This window comes from Amphiura filiformis, chromosome 13, assembly GCF_039555335.1.
Source record: "Amphiura filiformis chromosome 13, Afil_fr2py, whole genome shotgun sequence".
Classification (NCBI taxonomy): domain Eukaryota; kingdom Metazoa; phylum Echinodermata; class Ophiuroidea; order Amphilepidida; family Amphiuridae; genus Amphiura; species Amphiura filiformis.
Window position 1 is genome coordinate 24,174,090 of NC_092640.1, and position 12,571 is coordinate 24,186,660.

General features: G+C 34.6%; 1 pseudogene; it reads left to right on the top strand.

Moving 5' to 3' along the window:
- LOC140167517 (twitchin-like) overlaps window positions 1-11,547 on the top strand; it is a 118,454-nt pseudogene extending 106,907 nt beyond the window's left edge.
- Window positions 11,548-12,571: the final 1,024 nt, after the last annotated feature.

Sequence of the window (12,571 nt, forward strand, 5' to 3'; positions counted from 1 at the left end):
CAAATTATAATTGGAAATGTCAATCAGGTTTGAATGATCCTCCTTGAACCAGGTCTCGGACAGGGCAATAATCGAAAAGGTGAAATTCAAATTTGAAATAAATGCATTGATAAAATCCTGGTTCTTGTTAAAACTACGTACATTTAAATGCAAAATAGAAAACCCAGCTTTAAACGACAAGTTAAAGTCAGATGAAGGATCAAACACATAGTTGCAAGAATTTAAAATGCCAAGGTTTTGAAGGTAATCATGCGATTTGTCATTAATACCAACTTCAAATAAGAAAGGATTGAATTTTAAATCTAACAACTTATTATAATCATAAGAATTATTGAAATAACGAATAGTAAACAGAAATTCACCATCATCAGGAATGTGATTAAATGGGAAAATATCACCAGAGCATTTGTAACAGAACCAATTGTCGCCTTCAAGATTACCATAAACACATCTTTTATGATACATAGCTTTACAGAACTTACATTGAATAGAATTGCAATTCACCTTATAAATACACTTATTACATTGATTACACTCAGCCATCACACTACCAACATATAACAAATAAACACAAGAAACAAAGAAAAAAAATAATACACGAAGAAAATCGAAAAATCTAAACAAGAATATGAAATAATAAGAGAATAAATATATGCAAAAAATAAAACTGGGTTGGCGGGTCAGGGACACGGCCAGCACAAAAAAAAAAAAGTGATTATTTCATAGGGACATAAGAACATAAAAGAGATGAATAAAACATGTTAGTGGGAAATGGAAAAGAAACTCAACAAATGGTGATGAAAAATGACTAAACATACTAAAGGCATTAATTAATGATCATGAAAACATATGTCTCAAGCAAACAATGTGTGAAAAGAGATTTGTTGAAGTAAACCTTGTATAATCCAGGTTGAAGTACAGAATCATAATAACATAAGAAGATACTTGATTTAATTTACAACTGCTACGGAACTACTTTGAAAAACAGTGATTATATCGGTGACGAAAATATTGTAGGCACCAGAGGGTTAGACCTCTAACGTTTCTGAAACAGCAAGTTAATTTATCATCAAAAAATTAATAGTAATATTAATAGCACTGATATTTAAATATATCGAATTAGAGTCAGATATCCTTTGCAAACATTTGATGATGATTCAAGTCATTTATGAAAGTCATATTGAGCTATTTAGAATGGCACAATAGAGACAAAAGCTCAGTGCAGCATTAATCAGAAACATAGAGATTATTGTCAATAAATAGCTTAACTTCAGTTCCTACTGTCTTGATAACAGCCTTCTTGCCATCCGCAATTGCTTGTCTCTTGATCGGCAAAAGCTGCTGTCTTCGCATCTGCAATTCCCTGGGTAGATGAGGAGATATTCCAAAACTGCCTCATGGATTTCTTCAAACGAGGGGCCAATCGGAGCACATGGTCCCGATCTTTCATCTGAATAAATTTGGCGATGATTGGGTCTGGCTTAGATTGGTCACTGCGCTTAGAGGGGAGACGGTGGCAGTTAGCAAAGAGAGTTGTTTCTGAGTTCTCGTGATTTTAACTCATCCTTCAGAAAAAACGCAAGACTGCCTCACAGTCTTCATCGGCTGACCTCTTCTCAATACCGTAAAAGAGGAGATTCGCTTTTTACTGTACATATCTGCTTCCAGACGTTGCTTTCTCAATTCCGTAATTTCTTTCATTAGCAAGTTGCGAACCCCAGGTACTGTTTCGTCTTTAATTACACGCACTTCGTTGTCAACAAAATCCAGACTCAATTTCAGGTCAGTTACATCAGATTTAATTTCGGCAATCTCGGATTTAATATTCTGAATTTGTTTGGAAATGGAAGCAAAGTTCTGCTTATTCTCCAGTCTCATAGTGTCTAAAAGGGCTTTCAATTCGGGATCCATCACGAATTATAGTTCGTAATCAGTCGAAGAGCAATTGAGTGACCAGCTGGTAAAGGTGCGGTGGAGCGTGGTAAGCACACGCATACACTCAAATAAGAACAGTTTATAATCCGCCCGAACAGCATGCACGCATACAAATACAATGTAATGGTGAGCACACGGTGAATACGGAAATTGAATGAAGCGGGTAAACACACAGTCTGTGGCCGATGAATATGAGACAAAATCAGTCAAATTTAGCAACGGAAGGCTTTAAAATGACATACCAAGCAGATGTGAATGGTCAGGAGAGTTCCAATAATCAGATGTAGTAAAAATGTAGCATAAAGAATCCCGTTATCTGTCACATAGCTGGGCCATACACGACGACACAAAATTAAACGTGTGTACTAGTGTCCGCCATCTCTATATGGGTCCACTTATATATTCTCTGAGGCATATCCCTACCCAAATTAAACTTGACCCTGGGGCACCATCAAAGACTTGATCCTGGGGCACCATCAAAGACTATTGCATGTTCAACTTCCATTCAGATATTGGCTTGATGCACTCTTGGTGAGTATAGAAGCCAAACTTACACAGATATATATGCATATTGCTGTAGGTGAGATTCAAAAACTTGTAGTGGTTTACTTGAACATCTTGGCCCCCTCCGCCCAAAACAATACATTTGTCTGTTCCTCTGTCTTTGACATTCCTCTTGCAAATCACACCTTTCCATTATTTTCCTTCCCTTCAACAGAGGAGGCTAGTGGCAGCATGAGTTTGAGTGTCAGCATGACAGCAACCTCCATCACAGAACAAGCGACAGGTGCCACCATTGAAGATGAACACATCCCACCAGAGTTCTTTGAGGAACCAGCCTCTACCACGGTGGAGGAAGGAGGATGCGCCAAGTTTGTCTGTGATGTGGATGGAGAGCCTATTCCTTCTGGTGAGTATTATGTTGGCATACATGCAGTTTAGGTTACTCTACCGTTTGCACTTACAGAGTGAAGGATATTTACTGCAGAAGTTCTGCAACACCCAGTGGTGGCACCACAAGGTTGGGCATGGGGGAAAATGTTGCCCAGTCAGAGATCTTTCCCTCCAGTTACCCCATAAAAATTAAACAAAAAATGAGAAAATTTACAATTTTGTAGAAATTTTTGTGACTTACAATTTTGTGGACATTTTTGTGATGTCTGTTTACCAGGTGTATGGTAAAATAATCCAGAGGTATACTATTTTCCTATCCATGAGTGACACTCAAAAATGGCAGAGTTGGTACTCTTTGGCTACACTACAAATTCTTATTACTATAGTTGTGGCACCAAGATTATTTTGGCAGTAAACATTTTATGAAGGAAAAAACATATATTGGCATTTTATCCTCAAAAGTAGAAAATTTCAGATTGTGAGGTTAGACTTAGGGACAAAGCCCAAGATGGAGAAGGCAAATAGCAGTACTTCATACTGAAGCAGCTACTCTGTATATTGACAGCCTAAAATAAATGAATTAGTGATAAAAATGAGTGTTTGAGGCAAATAAAAAATTGTGGGGCAATCTGGAATATCCACAAAAGTGTAGCTTCAAATTAAATTGGTCTCAAAGACAACAATGCTTTTATAGCCTCAACTTCCTTTCATATTAGTTGTTAATTTCAAAATTTGTTTCTCTCACACAGTCAAGTGGACAAGACACGACAAAGAGATCACAGTTGGAGGAAACTACAGACTCTTCAGCGACAAATACTCCAATACCTTTGAGATTGACCCTGTCACAGCCGAAGATGCCGGCCCATACGTCTGCATGGCTTGGAACAATGAGGGTGAGGTCAAATGTGAGGTCACCTTGACTGTTACCAAGAAAGAGGGCGCTGCTGCCGATAAGGCTGCTGCAAAGTAAGTATCATGTTTAGTGTTAGAAAGCTATACTGCGGTCCCACAGGGCCTAAAATCTTGTTACCAAAGTCAGCAACACATACTCAATGCTTAGTCATAGAAAGTGTCACAAATGTGAACCTGTGTAACATTGAAATTTTTATTATGCATGTTATGTGTTAATTTTGAAATTGAGCTTGGGCCTTTCAGATTGACCTAAAGATTTCACATCTTTTCTTAGACCTGGAAAATGTTGGCTTATTTCTGACAATGGCTGGTTATGTTCATATTGCAGATAGATATATTAATGGGGGTTAAGGGGTGCGATACCCCCTGGCCTGGGGTCCTAGGGGGCCATAAAAAATAAAGAAAACATACCTTAATGGGACCATAAAAGCAAACTGATTCCTATATCTGACTTCTAAATCATCCAAGCTTTCTGTGAAGTATGAATCGCATAAAATCAGAATGAATTGTGCATGGTTTCATGTGACAAATGTAAATTATCATATTTTATTCAATTTCTTTATCTTTACAGGGACAAAGCCAAAGAGCCTGCTAAACCAAAGACTCCTCAAGAAGAAAGGTAAGAATAATCACTGTCATATATCAACCACTCTTTATTCATTAAAAACACAAAGAATGGAAACACAAAACCCAGGACAGGGTTTGGGAAGACCCAAACCCATGCAAGGTAAACATCAAAAAACAGCACAAAGTACAATTAAAACACAGTTCTTCAAAAACCAATATACGAGTGAGTTTTAATACATATACACAAGTGAGCACAATTTTAAGCATGAGTGTGAATGCTTGAGTGAGTGAGTGAGTAAGTCAATCAGTGAGCAGGTGAGAGGCGAGCATATGAGTGAGTGAGTGAGTGAGTGATTAAGTGAGTGACTGACTGACTGAGTGGGTAATGGATGGTTGTGTGAGTGAGTGAGTGAGTGAGTGAGTGAGTGAGTGAGTGAGTGAGTGAGTGAGTGAGTGAGTAAGTAAGTAAGGGTCAAGCGAGGGAAGCAAGCAAGCAAGCAGATGAGTGGGTTGTTGAATGAGAGAGTGTATGAGTGAGAGAGAGAGAGAGTGAGTAGGTACACACACAGTAAAGGAGAAGTGAGTAAGCAGGTGAATGATTAAGTGATGCGTATAAAAGGTGTGATAACATAAGTATAGATGTATGACGAATCATATTTTAGTTACATAGGTACATATTTTCAAGAAGGATAACCATGATATTTTGATTTAATGTACACAGCAAACCAAAACCAGAAACCAAACCAGCTGCACCAAAACCAGAAGAGAAACCTAAAGCAGCACCTAAAAAGGTTGAAGAGCCTAAAAAGACAGAAGCCAAAAAGACTGAAGAAACCAAGAAACCAGAAGATGCTAAGAAAAAAGAAGAAACCAAGAAGACTGAAGATGCCAAAAAGAAGGAAGAAGCCAAAAAGACTGAGGAAGCCAAGAAACCAGAAGAAGATAAGAGCAAAGGTGTCAAACCAAACTTCACTCAGCAATTGAAGGATGTTGAGGGCAACACTGGAAAAGCTGCACGCTTTGAGTGTGTTGTGAAAGGAGATCCCACCCCTGATATCAAATGGTAAGCAATCCTAATATCATTCACACTTTAGAACCACAGCATGTACTTAGTCAAGGGCACATCCAAGGGGCACTGATGGTATCCTGAGAAAGCAAAGCCTGAGTTTCAATTTTATTTTATGTTACTTCCATTGAAGTAAACTATGATTGTTAGCATGCTTTGAACCATGCGAGTGTATTGGGCTATTAAAGTTGAAATCCATACACCCCCTATGTAAGACATATCCTTAATCTCCTACACACAAGATTAGCTGAATGGATGATTCCATTTGAAATATACAACCCCTATGTGGGCAATTAATGTCATGTCTTCCATAAGAGATGTATGCAACTAGAATATGGCTTGGATACAAAGTCATAAAACAATGTATTCAGCAACATATGTCTGCTTATGTACCTTGCCCATCAAAATCATTACAAAGTTTCAATATTCAAGTATAAACACTTAATCTGGCACAAGGTGAGGCTGAAATGTATAGCAACACAAAGGACTTCTAATTTTGCAGTTTCATGATACAAGCTTGACAATGGAGAAGGGTGAGGGCTTAAAGGCAGGGTTCAATTTAACTTGTGTCGTGAAGCAAAATGCTCCCCATTTTGGACAACCTGCTACACAAATATCAGCTTGTATAGCAATATTTTACAATGTAAACATATGCTAATATTATAAGAACATCACCTAAATAATATTTTTGCTAAAAATTGCTATGCAAGTTTTTCAAAGTAAATCGAACCCTGCTTAAAGGGATGTGCTACTCCAGTGGGTAGTGTTTTAGTTAGGAATCCTTAGACATGGATCTAATTTTGTTCTAGATGCATAATAATAATGCAAAATAACCCTCAGAAATGGCTTGGGGTTTTGAGGCCTCGGCCACACCCCCTCTCATCCAAACAAATGTTATCATTCCCACCCTACAAAAAGCGTTTGACACAACAGACACATTTTATTGTTTTTCATCATGCAGGTACAAGGGTGGCAAGCTAATCAAGAAGAGCCCTCGTCTTCAACTATCTACATCCAAAGCTGGCAACTGCACCCTGTCAATCCCCCAGGCTATGGAGGATGATGCAGGAGAGTATGAATGCCGAGCTGAGAATACCGCAGGATCCCAGTCAACCAAGGCTAAACTTTCTTTCAAAGGTTAGTATACAGAAATTGTTAAATTTTAGGGAAGATAGATAGTTGTCTAGAATGGTTATATATAAAGAGGAATGTCTACCATTGAGGGTACAGAGAGGAAAAAACAAATCTGGAATTTAAACCAAGTAAGTTGAATATTGAGACAGAATGAATTGAAAAGGTTACAGGAAGATCATTGCCTGGAAAAAATTTAATTATATTTACAATTATAATATTGTTTGATATGAGAGATTAAAATTATCATTATAGTTATAATATTGTTTGAAATCCTGAAACAAACATAAGCTCTGAGACGAGCAGCAGGGATTAAATAGCTAGAGCAATTTGTAGAAATGTTACTTACTAGGTTGTCAAGAGATGCATAATTTAATTTTAGATATCAGAAAGAAAATTTCAAAAAGTTGAAAATTATGTATAGAAAAGTATTTAAAAGTTATGCAGTGGTTTGTTGATTATCTAGTCTTTTAAATAATATTTTACCATTGACTATCAATATATCATATTAGGGTAAGACATCACAGCCACAGCCAAATTTGTTAGATCTTTAGATTGACCGTCAATGCTGCTTAGAAACTTGTTATTAATCAACTATTGACTAATTAATTAAGGAAGTCCATTATTTTATTCAACACAATTTATAGCAATTTTCAACTTGCTTTTTCCCCATATCAGCATAAATTTAGCATGGCATGCATGCATCATCAAAGCTCTGTCAAGGTAAATATTGAGGGTACTTAACAATAACAGTGTTCCTGATTAAGGACACATGTACCCAAGAATGTGGAAATAGTCTTAATAGTAGCGATTATAATCAATTATGGAGTGCAATTAAATACTAAATTCCCCATACTACTAGATTAATTGTATCAAATAATGTATGTGAACTGTTACAATAGAACATACCCTATGTTGGAAAGACTAGTTCTGAATTACTGGTTATTAAATATAACTATGAGGAATACACTTTTGCCTTCACATTTTACATGTTCCATGATGGGGCATGATTAAATCTTCTTTATGGTGCATATCACATATATAATGTGTAAAACACCAGTATTTGTGAGTCAAAAAAATACATTTATTGAGTATGAATATTAAAAAAACCTTTACATTATCCAAATTTTGTGCATGAAATGCCAATCAAGATGAAGTGAACATAATTATTTCATTTCAATTTTTTATCAATTTTATGATGATTAAAATTTATTCAAAAATCTTTTGTTTAGTTTTTAGGAACTGTCTTAACAAAAGGTTGGCGATTGACATGATGATTATTTAAATTGAATTTTCAAGTTTATTTTGTAAATATTTTAGCAAATCTCTTCCAATATCATTTACTGAAACAATAGATTCAAGCAAAATATTTGTATCTTTATCTTTGTGAAAATTAACATATGTACATTGTTTTTGTTGTTTCAGTTGTGATCTGAAACTATATGTAAAATATACTGTGTATACATATATTAAGTACTGTATAATTGTTCTTACAATGTTAAATTTAACTAGTGTGAAATTATTTATATAAACAGCTATATACTTATTTGAAGTGTTATTTTAATAATTACATAATTTTTATTTATACATTGTAGAACCTTTATTACCACTGTCCTTGTGTATTTCCAAATTCTTTCCATTATAAACTTATGAGAAAATAACTCCACTATCTTAAACCTATGTTGACATAAATGTAATAATATAAGTAATATTCTAGAACTTTACCTAACCAATGTATTCCTTGTGATACAGTGCCCTTGTCCCATACCTTAGGCCCTTATTCTTGTTATTATTTAATAAAATGCAAAAAAGAGGTCAATTCACAGTGATGTTGTAAATCATATTTTTATAATTCCTAGAATTGAATGTTTCACTGAGAAAAAGAAAACATTTAAGATATCTGTCAGTTCAATGGAAGATTTATCATAAACGTTATGAATTGACAGACGGTCGAATCCGGATTCGCTTTTGGTAAATTCATTTTGGCATGCATTACTTTTGAATTAGAGAACAAGGGATCAATGCTTTACCTATAGAGGGCGGCATATCAATTTTTAACGGTTATCGCTTTGACCGTACTGTGAGTCACCGTTAGCTAACCCTGTATGCCGCCCTCTTTTGAATACTTATCATCTGATCTCCGTTAAAAAATTGACATGCTGCCCTCTATCATGTATAGCATTGATCCCTTATTCTCAAATTCAAAAGTAATGAATGCATAAAATGAATTTACCAAAAGCCGAATCTGGATTCGGCCGTCTGCCGAATTCATAACGATATGTACATAATAATAACAAAACACTTTTGATCTTCTTGCAGTCAACTGTGCAATCATCATCAGAAGACATGATATATTCATCTCAGTGCACTCAAATCATACTTTTCCACAATGAACTGTAATATAAAATATTTGATCTGTGAATTGACCACTTTGCCTTAATCATTTACAATAACAGCTATAAATATAAATGTATCTAAGTGTTTGTCACTCCTGTTATGAAAAGTTTCATCATGATCAAAGAATATGACTGTAGATGTTGTATACTGCATTTGAAAGTCACTAATGGAGGGGAAGCCATTATATCTCTAGATATGGTTCTATACAATTCAACACCCCCCCCTCCCAAGTTTGGGGAAATATGAAGCGGTACACCTGATCATTCCCAATCAGATTACACTAGGTGCCAAAATGCTATGTATGCAAATTTTTGTAACACCATAGGCACAAATTATTATTTGGTTTTGACTTATTTGTCAAAAACTGCCAGAGATACATATTTGATCCTTATGAGTAACAATCCAATATGGTGAATTTCCTGGGCATTTCATACAAGGATATATTGATTGTCTTTGATCATGATGAAAATTGTTTCAGCCTTCTCCTCTTAATGTCTTTGATGATGATGAAAATTGTTTCAGCCTATGTTGAAGGTTTGCAAGTTGGAGGTTCACTATGTCAAAAATAAGATCACTGTGTCGAATATGAAATAAGATTCACTGTGTCAAATCTAACCTTAACCTCATTCCTCATTACCATAACCCAGACCTTAACCCTAGCTTACCTTGTTTCATAATTTTACACAGCAAACTTTATTTCATATTCGATATAGGGAACTTTATGCTTGCCATATACCTTAACAGCAGACGGACACTGTGAAAACCAGTGTAATAGTGTGTTTTTGCATCATTGTTGTAACACTTTAACCTTACTGTGATAGTTTTACTAATTGCCAACTTCTTCTTGTCTTGTTTTTTGTCCATTGCAGCAGCTGGAAAACCTTTTGGAAAGTTTGGATTAAGCAAGAAGCCCCCACCAGGGCCATCTCCAAAGCCAAAGAAAGTCGGCAGCATCTTCGACAGAGTCTCCAAATTTGGAAAGTAAACTTCCAAATATGGAAAAATAATGTCCATATTCGGACATAGTGACACTAAAATTTAAGGCCAAACTAAATGCATATTTGTAACAGAGCAAAAGGTGAATATTTCTTGATGATTTTATTTTATTGAATGTTTCTTATTATTTTATCAGATTAAGCTATAATTATCTGAAGTAAAATGGAGTGATAAAGGAAATCTTGAATGTAATATTTGATGAAAATGGAAAAGGGTAACTAATGGATAAAAGAATTGAATTAAATAAGCTATAACTATACAAATATATATTTGTTTGGTCTTAGATGCCTACATAAGACAAAATATCCTAATTGACAAAACAAAAAGCCGATCTTACTTAATTTTTAATTGTAAAACATTGTAAAACCAACAAATTATTGAATGCTTATGAAATTATAACTAAGCGAAGAGAAGCACATAAGCCAAATTGTTAAACCGACCAATATTTTTCAGAAAGAAATAATTGAATATTATGTTATATTGTGTAATATATTGTGTAGTTAATGTACATGTATGAAAATGAATAGTGTAGTCGTAGGTACTGTCAAACTCAGGATTAAAACAGTCATAGACGGTAGAATGTCCAGTAGTACACGCATGCATTTACAATAGATTAAATCTTTAGAACAGTGATCATGACATTCTTGTTATTAATTTAAAATTCAGGAAACTTGTTTTTTTTTCTTTCTTAATGCTGTCGGCAAGATGTATATATTTCTTTCAAAAACTGTCAATTTCGATATATAAAATTTATAGATGAACTTCAAAAAGTTCACTTTTTTAGGATATATATGTATAGACACAAGGCTGACATCCTAGCCCACTTCCATGTTATGGGATTTGCTGTGGCTAGTTACTGATGTTTGCTGCCAAAGAAAATATATATTTATATTTTTATTGACAAAGTTCCTTCAAGGAGCTTAGAGGTGATGTGAATTTTCTTGTTTTTGCCAAGAAAATCACTCCCTCAGTGCTGAAGATGATAATTAATTATTTTATGATGATGATGATATTAATTGACATCGTATATATTGATTGAATAATATTGAAATAAGACAGTGAGAGAACTGACCGACAGATCCTTTCTGTAATTGGCGCAGTGCTCGAGGGCGTTGTGCCACATCTGGACATTCCACGGTCTTTATAATAAAATAACCGACAGTGAATCTTCTGACACACAAGGCTGACATGCCTGAATTTGTGGCTTATAAGAGATCCTGTCTTTGTAAACTCAATGAACTGTGTATGTAACTTTCTCAAGAGAAAGCTGAAATAGCTGTATTTAATGCTCTGTAACAAGAGTGAATTTGTAACTTATGTATTGAAGCCGAGAGACGTAAAAAATCTCTCGGCTCAAAGCAACCAAGTAAATACCCGCAACTCGACAGAGAAATTTGTACGAGTTGTGCGATGTGAACACACAATTTAAGGCGTAGACTGTCAGATTTCCAATCTGTGGTGGATTAGTTGAGAAATCTACAGTCACCCTGACAACAAATATTTTTGCATTGACACTCACTGTTACCGTAGTAACAGTGTTTGCCATAGCAACACGTTTGACTATTAGATATTGGTTTATTTTGTGGTGGAATAAACTAAGTTTTCTGATAGCAAACTATGAAAATAAAACTATTATTAATGAAAAAAAAGGTATAACCATGTGGAGTTTTAATAGCATTGGTTATGCCTTTTATATGGATATTGTTTCCATAGCAACTAGACAGAAAGACTTGTAGCAAAATGGCCGCCATTTTGAATTAGAAACAAAATAGTGGTTGTGGTGGTCACTTCTGTTTCTGATCAATGGCTAGGCCTTTGCTGCAAAGTCACAAATCTAAATTCAGAAAAAGAATTTATAGAGTACCCAACAAAAACATAAATCTTGTAAACTGTCGCATAAAGCTCCTCTGTGGTGGTAGGGCTAAGTGCAGTTTACAAGATATGTACAGAATTTTGGTATATCCTGACGTTTTTTTATGCTTTTGAAATGTGTAGTGTTAGACAGAATTGCGAGATTTGACTTGTGGTGGTGGTGGTAGCTTTCATAAGTAATCTGGTGACCTACACTTTCAAAGGTATTCTGCATGATTTTTTTAATTATTAAAATAAAACAATATATCTCAACTTTAAAATTCAAAAAACAGTATTACAGCACTAGTAGCAGATGTTGATTTACTCCAAAATCATTTAAAACCAAATTAAATGAAAAAATATTTCATCAAAAATTCAAAAAAAAAATTGTTATTTGTTTATCTCTTTCATTCGATACCATATATATATTCAAAGCTCTATCTCAATAAAAAACAAATCATAAAAGGTAAAAATTATCAATTTTGATTCAAATTAATTAACAAAAGTATTATTATTATTATTATTATCATTTTTTAAAATTATTATTGTTGTTATTATTATTACTTTTATTATCACCACAAATATTCGGGGATAAACAAATAACTATTTCAACCATTAGTCACCATCTCAAAGTCAAATACAAACCTATTTTAAAAACACATCTGCTACCAAACTAGAAACACTGCACAACATTTTAGAAATAAAATATTATATGTAATAGCTACCAGTCTTGAGTTACCATGGTTACCTTTGAAAACAAATTTGGTATCTGCTGTGATTTATAAGCAAAATGTCTTGAAACTTTTGGGTAAAAATGGGTTT